General features: G+C 41.4%; 1 pseudogene; it reads left to right on the plus strand.

Moving 5' to 3' along the window:
• The first annotated feature begins 4,661 nt into the window (after positions 1 to 4,661).
• Positions 4,662 to 6,293, plus strand: LOC146394371 (heat shock transcription factor, Y-linked-like; annotated as a pseudogene).
• The last annotated feature ends 315 nt before the right edge of the window (positions 6,294 to 6,608 follow it).

A 6,608-nucleotide genomic window follows, 5' to 3' on the forward strand; every position in this document is an offset into this window, starting at 1 on the left:
TATGAATACAGAAAGTGATGGAAGATTTCTGCGAAGTGGACACTAGACAGGATTTTCAAGCTTGGTCGGGACTGACTGGGAGTTTAAAGTTGAAAAATAAACTAACTTTAAAGGTAAGCTCGTGTAAAACTTGAATTAGGTTTCTGTCTCTCTGCTAAAAGAAAGTTTACTGAACCTTCTTAACCTTACCTTGTTCATACTCTTGATAACAGGTTACATGAATCGATTGGCCTTTAATTTGTATTTGCTTTTGAAATCCTTTGTTACGTTGGTTGAGTGACTAGGTAATGTTTTAAAATAAAGTGAGATTCTACTTGGCCAGGTGTTTAAAATTTGCATTCTCTCTCTGTGTGTGTGTGTGTGTGTGTGTGTGTATTTGCAAATTTCCTAAGTGTAAATTACCGTGTTACAGGGGAGAAATTGTCGGATGAAAGGTATGAACCCAATCTATAAAGATATAGCTCACAACTTACTCCCTCATTCTCAGACATTTGCCATCCTGATGACCTTGCAGCATGGGAAAAGTGTGCCCCTAAATCAGAGGAGGGAAGATAGGTAAGCAACAGCTGTGAATTCAAGAGCCATGACTGTGGGAAATCCAAGAGGCAGCCTGGTTCTTCCTGGCTCCCCAGAAAACCCATTAATGAAAAGAAATGCTTTGAAAATATGTTCTCCATTTGGGGTATTCCTTCTACAGTTTTGGGTTGACAATATCTGGTGAAAATGAGGATCATTTTAGAGACAATCTTGTGACGCATACTCTAGTTCTGTGTTTTGAGGTTAGGGTTCACTTTCTAAAACTCACTTCCCAAATAGTTCTTTGAGGCTGTGTTACAATATTTCAATGTTTAAGGGGGTTACTAAGAACATAGTCTCAGCATGGGAAGCTGAGTGCTGCAATCTGTCTCTGGGAGAATATCTGATGCCCCACGATAACCAGGGGGTTATACATTCTGGGAAAGTATCATTTAAAGGGTTGTCTCCAGCCTAGATGGAAGGTCTCTTGTCAGGAATACTTAAGTACCATATGCACAAGCAAAGTGAATAAAATAACTCTTAAAATCTCTATTTCCCTCTTAAGAAGGACATCCACATTGCACAGGTCTACAGAGAGAACTACTGACATCAAACTCACCCTAAAACAAGGCCCTAATAACAAAAACACCAATGCCTGGACAAAAAGAAGTCACCATCAGAAGGAGACTACTATCCCAAGATTCCCCCCACCCCGACCACATGGTCATTTGTTGACCTTCTCACCTACCTTGGTGGGTTTCTCCCCTCCAAGGCTCTTATCAGTGATGTTCCTAGGTGTGATCCCCTCACTTGGCCAACTAATACCTGCTCTCACAAGGGCACAATTACGTTTCCTTCAACTGTTACTCAAGCTCAATCAGCAGGTAAGACTTTAGCCAAGTGACATAACTCTCCTGGGCTACATTAATCGAAATTTAAAGGCTTCCTTGAATTGGGAATGTTTAAACTATCTAGGGATAACCAGCCTAAGAACATTGGGGAATACAGCTGAGTGGACAAGCCAGAATAAACTTTCCTTGAAAGAGAAGGAACAGACTAATCCAGCTGAACAGCAATAAAACAGGGCTTTTTTGTGTGAAGCTTTTCAATTTTCATTTATGACTTTATGAATACTGCTTTCCACATTTTTTTAAGAGACCACAAATATTTTCTTATGTTTTTCCACTCCTTATCAGAATAGGTTAATTTGTTTTTATTGCCACCAATATATTGTTATATTTTCTACTGCACAGCATGGTGAGCCAGGTACACAGACATGTTTACATTATTTTCTCACATTATCATGCTCCATCACAAGTGAGGAGACATAGTTCCCAGGGCTACACAGCAGGATCTCACTGCTTATCCATTCCGAAGGCTAGAGACTGCATCAATGAACCCCAAGCTCCCACTCAATCCCACTCCGTCCCAGTCCCCCTCCCCCTGGAAACCACAAGTCTATTCTCAAAATCCATGTTTTTTTTTTTCCTGTGGAAAGTTTCACTTGTGCTCTAAAATAGATACCAGATATAAGTGTTATCATGTGGTGTTTGTCTTTCTCTTTCTGACTTCCTTCTCTCAGCATGAGAGTCTCTAGGTTTATGTTTTATTCACTGTCTTCACAAAATTGCTATTTCTTGCATTTCCAGAAATGTAACTGGGTCACTGAAAATGATATATGGTTCCATATGAGAGCACTGATCTCTAGATATGGGAACATGCAACAAGAGGGATTATTTTCCAGGACCATAATAGACTAGGAAGATGGGTGGTCCAGAGACCTTTGGCTACTCCTAGTATGGCCTTGTCCAGGACTAGCACATTGAGTGGCCTATGTGTGACATCATTGCCACACCTAGCAATGTTCATTGCTGGCACTGTGAGATGAAATGGTCATGAAATGCCTCCCCAAACTATGGTCAAATGTACAACCATGGGGGAGTATGGCCAACTGTGACCTCAAGTTAGCACTTGCCTAGAGGCTCTCTGTGCAGGAAAACTTGAGGCACAGCAGCTGTTGACCTGCAGCACCTGCTGAGCAGAGCTCAGGGAGGCGACCAGGAGTGAGGCACAGGCCTTCAGACCGATTTCAGGTGAGGATCTCTATGGGCCCAAATTCTTGCATCTTCTCTCATCGAGAAATACAGAGATCACTGAACATGGCATCTGCATGGGACAAAAGGGAGAAAAGGAAGAATGGAGTAGCTGTGGGTCAGACATCCAAGGAAGACTAGGAAATCTTATGGAAGTAATTTTAGGCAAGCCTTTGCATTGCCAAGAACGTAGGGTTTATGTGCCCTGTCAGACTTGATGACACCAGTTGTTCTCAAAGCAGCATCAGCTGGCAGCAGCAACCGTATATTTTCAAGGTCTTCTCTCATAGCAACAGAAAGGAGACAACATGTATTATGACCAATAGCTCCTGTGATTTACGTGTTAATACCACATCACCTGTTAAAACCTACTCAGATAAAACTACACTCCTCCTTCAACAATACCAGTATCAACTTACATCCCACACCCCTGTTTAATCTTATTTTTCTTTTCTTCCCATCCTCTATGGTAGCATGTACCATGTCCATCCACAAGTACTCCTCACCCCAGGCCATCAGGAAGCAGATATAGAAGAGTAGACATTCATCCCTATCCCATATAATGGAAGGCTTGAATGAGAGGATCCCAGGAGAATGGAGACAGACCGCCATACACCCCAACTATTGCTGCTCACCTGAGAGACTTGCTGTGGACACCCTTCCCAGAATGTGGATGTGCAAGTTGGGCAGCAAGAAACGAGGACTTGTGGGAAGCAACTGCCTGCACAGACTAACTGCCTACAAGGATTAACTGTGCTCTGTCATGGGTCTTGAGCCCCTACACCTCCCTTGACCTTCCCTTTCTTCTCCATTTTCCCTGCCACAAGGTCCCACCGTGGACTCCAACCACAGACTCCCACCACAGATGCTTTATAAGCCTAACACCTCCTTGCAGTCAAGGCTGATGCCATCTTGAGCTCCACCCAGCCCCCTCAGAGACCCTAATAAATCCCTCATGTCCTAACTGACCTTGTGCATTCCTCCCTCAGCAACCTAATGGAAAATGTTTGGAATATTGTTTAACACACAGACTACTTACGTAGAATACACAGAAAACTCTATATAATAAAATCAGTGATACCAGATCACTGTCAGGTTTTAACAATGGGAAAACATTATGGTAGAAGTTTTAGAGTATTCAGTTCAATGGCATAAATAATCTTCAGAATGTGGTACACCCATCAATTCCCCAGTACTCATTGCCATCAATCCACAAGGAAATCTCATACCCTTTGGATGGTTCTTCCCCAAATTTCCTCTCCTACACAGGCAGCCCTCAACCTTTTTTGTCTCTATGGCTATAGATATTTTGCTTGGTGCCCAGGGCCCTTCCATGTCTTGGTTAGTGATAAAGGTCGTGTTTTTGTTTTGTTTTGTTTTTGATTGTGTATTTGTTTCTTTTTTTCTTTTCTTTTTGTCTTTTTATTTTGTGGACTGTACCTGGGGCATGCAGAAGTTCCCAGGCCAGGGATTGAACCCACAGCACGGCAGAGATCAGAACACTTTTGTAACAAGCTAGCCACCAGAGAACACTGGCTATGCTTTTTCTGAATATAAATACTGCACAGATTCTAGTTATACACTCTCAAGAGCTGCATAACTTTCGTTTCACTTTGCCGTTTTTTTTTTCTTCCATTTACAAGGCCTTACCTAAGAGGCACAAGTGCGTATGTGCTCAAGAGAGAACTTGCGTTTACTTCAGGGATGAAATGGATTTATTTATTTATGTGATTTTTTTATTAAAAATATTCCATTGGAATGGGGTCTCATATGCTAATCTCATTGTTTTTTCTCTCTTTGGGTTACTGTTTAAGTACGGAGCTCGTATTTTATGTTAACTGGGCTAATTTCATAGAGAAGTAAACCCTGACTGAAGGTGATGCTCAGATTGCTAGGAGACTTGTGTCTTGTGGTGTCACAGCTATGCAGGCTGGCAACCACTGTGATGGATTGGATAGTTTATCTGTGTAGGCTTATCAAAGCAGCATTTAAAACTGCAGAGTTCAAAAGCCATGCAGGTGAAAAAAGTAGCTGAAGAAAAATTTATCTGAGATGGCACATGCTCCTTCAGAAATTCAAGGTGTGTCTCCTAAAGATGCACCAACTGGTTCAGAATCCTCCATTACATCTCCATGGTGTGATAACTCAATCACTGGGGACTTGGACTTGAGGTCTCAGGTTGAAGAAAAAGCTTTCCAGGCTTTGTCTGAGGGCTCCCTGATGAAAGAGCCATGCCACACATTGTGTGTCTCTAAACCGGATGAAGATAATGATTTTCTTCCTCTGCCCTTTCCCAGAAAACTTTGGGAAATTGTTGAAAGTGATCGATTTAAGTCCATTTGGTGGGATGAAAATGGAACCTCGATCGTGATTAATGAAGAACGCTTCAAGAAAGAAGTTCTGGAGAGAAAGGCTCCCTTCAGAATATTTGAAACTGAGAGTATGAAAAGCTTAGTTCGACAGCTTAACCTTTGTGGATTTACTAAGTTGTGAAGGAATTTTCAAAGACCTACCTCACTAGCCAACATTCTGGCAGAAGATAATGAAGTCTCTGCTTGGAACAAGGTATTATCAAATTTCCACTTACTATTTATAGAGGGACATCTGCAAATATGTTCATACATATAGGGTCATAGTAGACCTTGAAAGTGGGATGAAGTACTGCTACGCTTTTAAGTTGAAGGCCACTTGGTCATAAAATATTTGGGGTGATAGAGAAATTTCCTAGCCACCTGGAGCCTTCTTGATGAACCTCACCCAATACAAGCCCCTGAACCTCATACTGTTACTGTAAATGCACCAGGCATTTTTATTTAAGGACCATAATTGCCTGTTCCCACTACATAAATTTTTGAAAATGTTAGTAATAGATGAGTATTATTTCCTGACATTAACTCTGTGTGATGAAACAAGTCAGATTTGTATGGATTCTTTGTCCTCGTATCTTTGTTTAAAAGGTCACTAAATACCTTTCTCTTTTGGTTTTAGCTGCAGTTCTACCATAATCCAAATTTTAAACGAGGCTGTCCCCATCTGTTGGTGAGGATGAAAAGAAGAGTCAGGGTGAAAAATGCTTCTCCAGTATCGGCTTCTCTACTTTAAAGTTGCAGCAAGAAGCGCTCTAGAACAGGGGGTAATGTGGATAACCATAATTCTGATGTGGTTGCAGAAACGCGTGGAGAAGATGCATTTTCAACCTCTACAAATCTAAATGTGCCTTTAATAAGATGGCCTTCTATGAGCCAGAGAATTTCTAATACAACTACCCCAACTAGAAGTGGTCTTTCTTCTCCATCATCACCATCAGTCAGGCCACCAGGACAAATTGCCATGGCTCAACATGCTATTTTTAGTCAGTTGACCACGTTTCACATGCACTCACAAAGCAGCTACTCTCCAGCAAGTGGCCACATCGTGAATTTCATTACAACTACCACTTCCATTTCTCAGTACCACCTTATTTCTAACTTCCCAAGTAGTTATTTTGGACTGAGGGTGGAGCCTTCTCCTTTGCCAACCAGATATCAGAATATATCACCAACTGAGGGGCCTCTGTCTAACCCGCAACCAGCAGCCCTTCCATGGTTCCCAGTGCCAATGGCCACTGACACATCTGCTGCCTCGCTCTCAATGCCAAATCCTCAGTCCTCTTCCATATCTGAACATCACCCTAATTACCACTGACCTATCAAAGGACTGTAGGTTATGCAGGAGAGTGAAGATGAAAATTTATGCTGGCAAATGTCACCAAGTTCCTGCAATTCTGTTATTTCAGCAATAAACTTGTATGTTCATCTTCATAGCTACATTTACATTTTTTTTATTCACCTGGATCTCTTTCTTTAATTTTTCAAATTCTTTTTTTCTCTTTTCTTTTTTTTTTCTTTTCCCACTCTACAGCAAGTGGGTCAGGTTATCCTTACATGTATATATTAGAATTACATTTTTTTTTTATTTTGGACACAGTTAAGGGTAAAGGGATGCTGCATTTCTTTTTCT

This window comes from Sus scrofa, chromosome Y, assembly GCF_054392235.1.
Source record: "Sus scrofa isolate SSC_HxYL_T2T_F1_AM1 chromosome Y, Sscrofa_HxYL_maternal_Yorkshire_Landrace_v2.0, whole genome shotgun sequence".
Lineage (NCBI taxonomy): Eukaryota > Metazoa > Chordata > Mammalia > Artiodactyla > Suidae > Sus > Sus scrofa.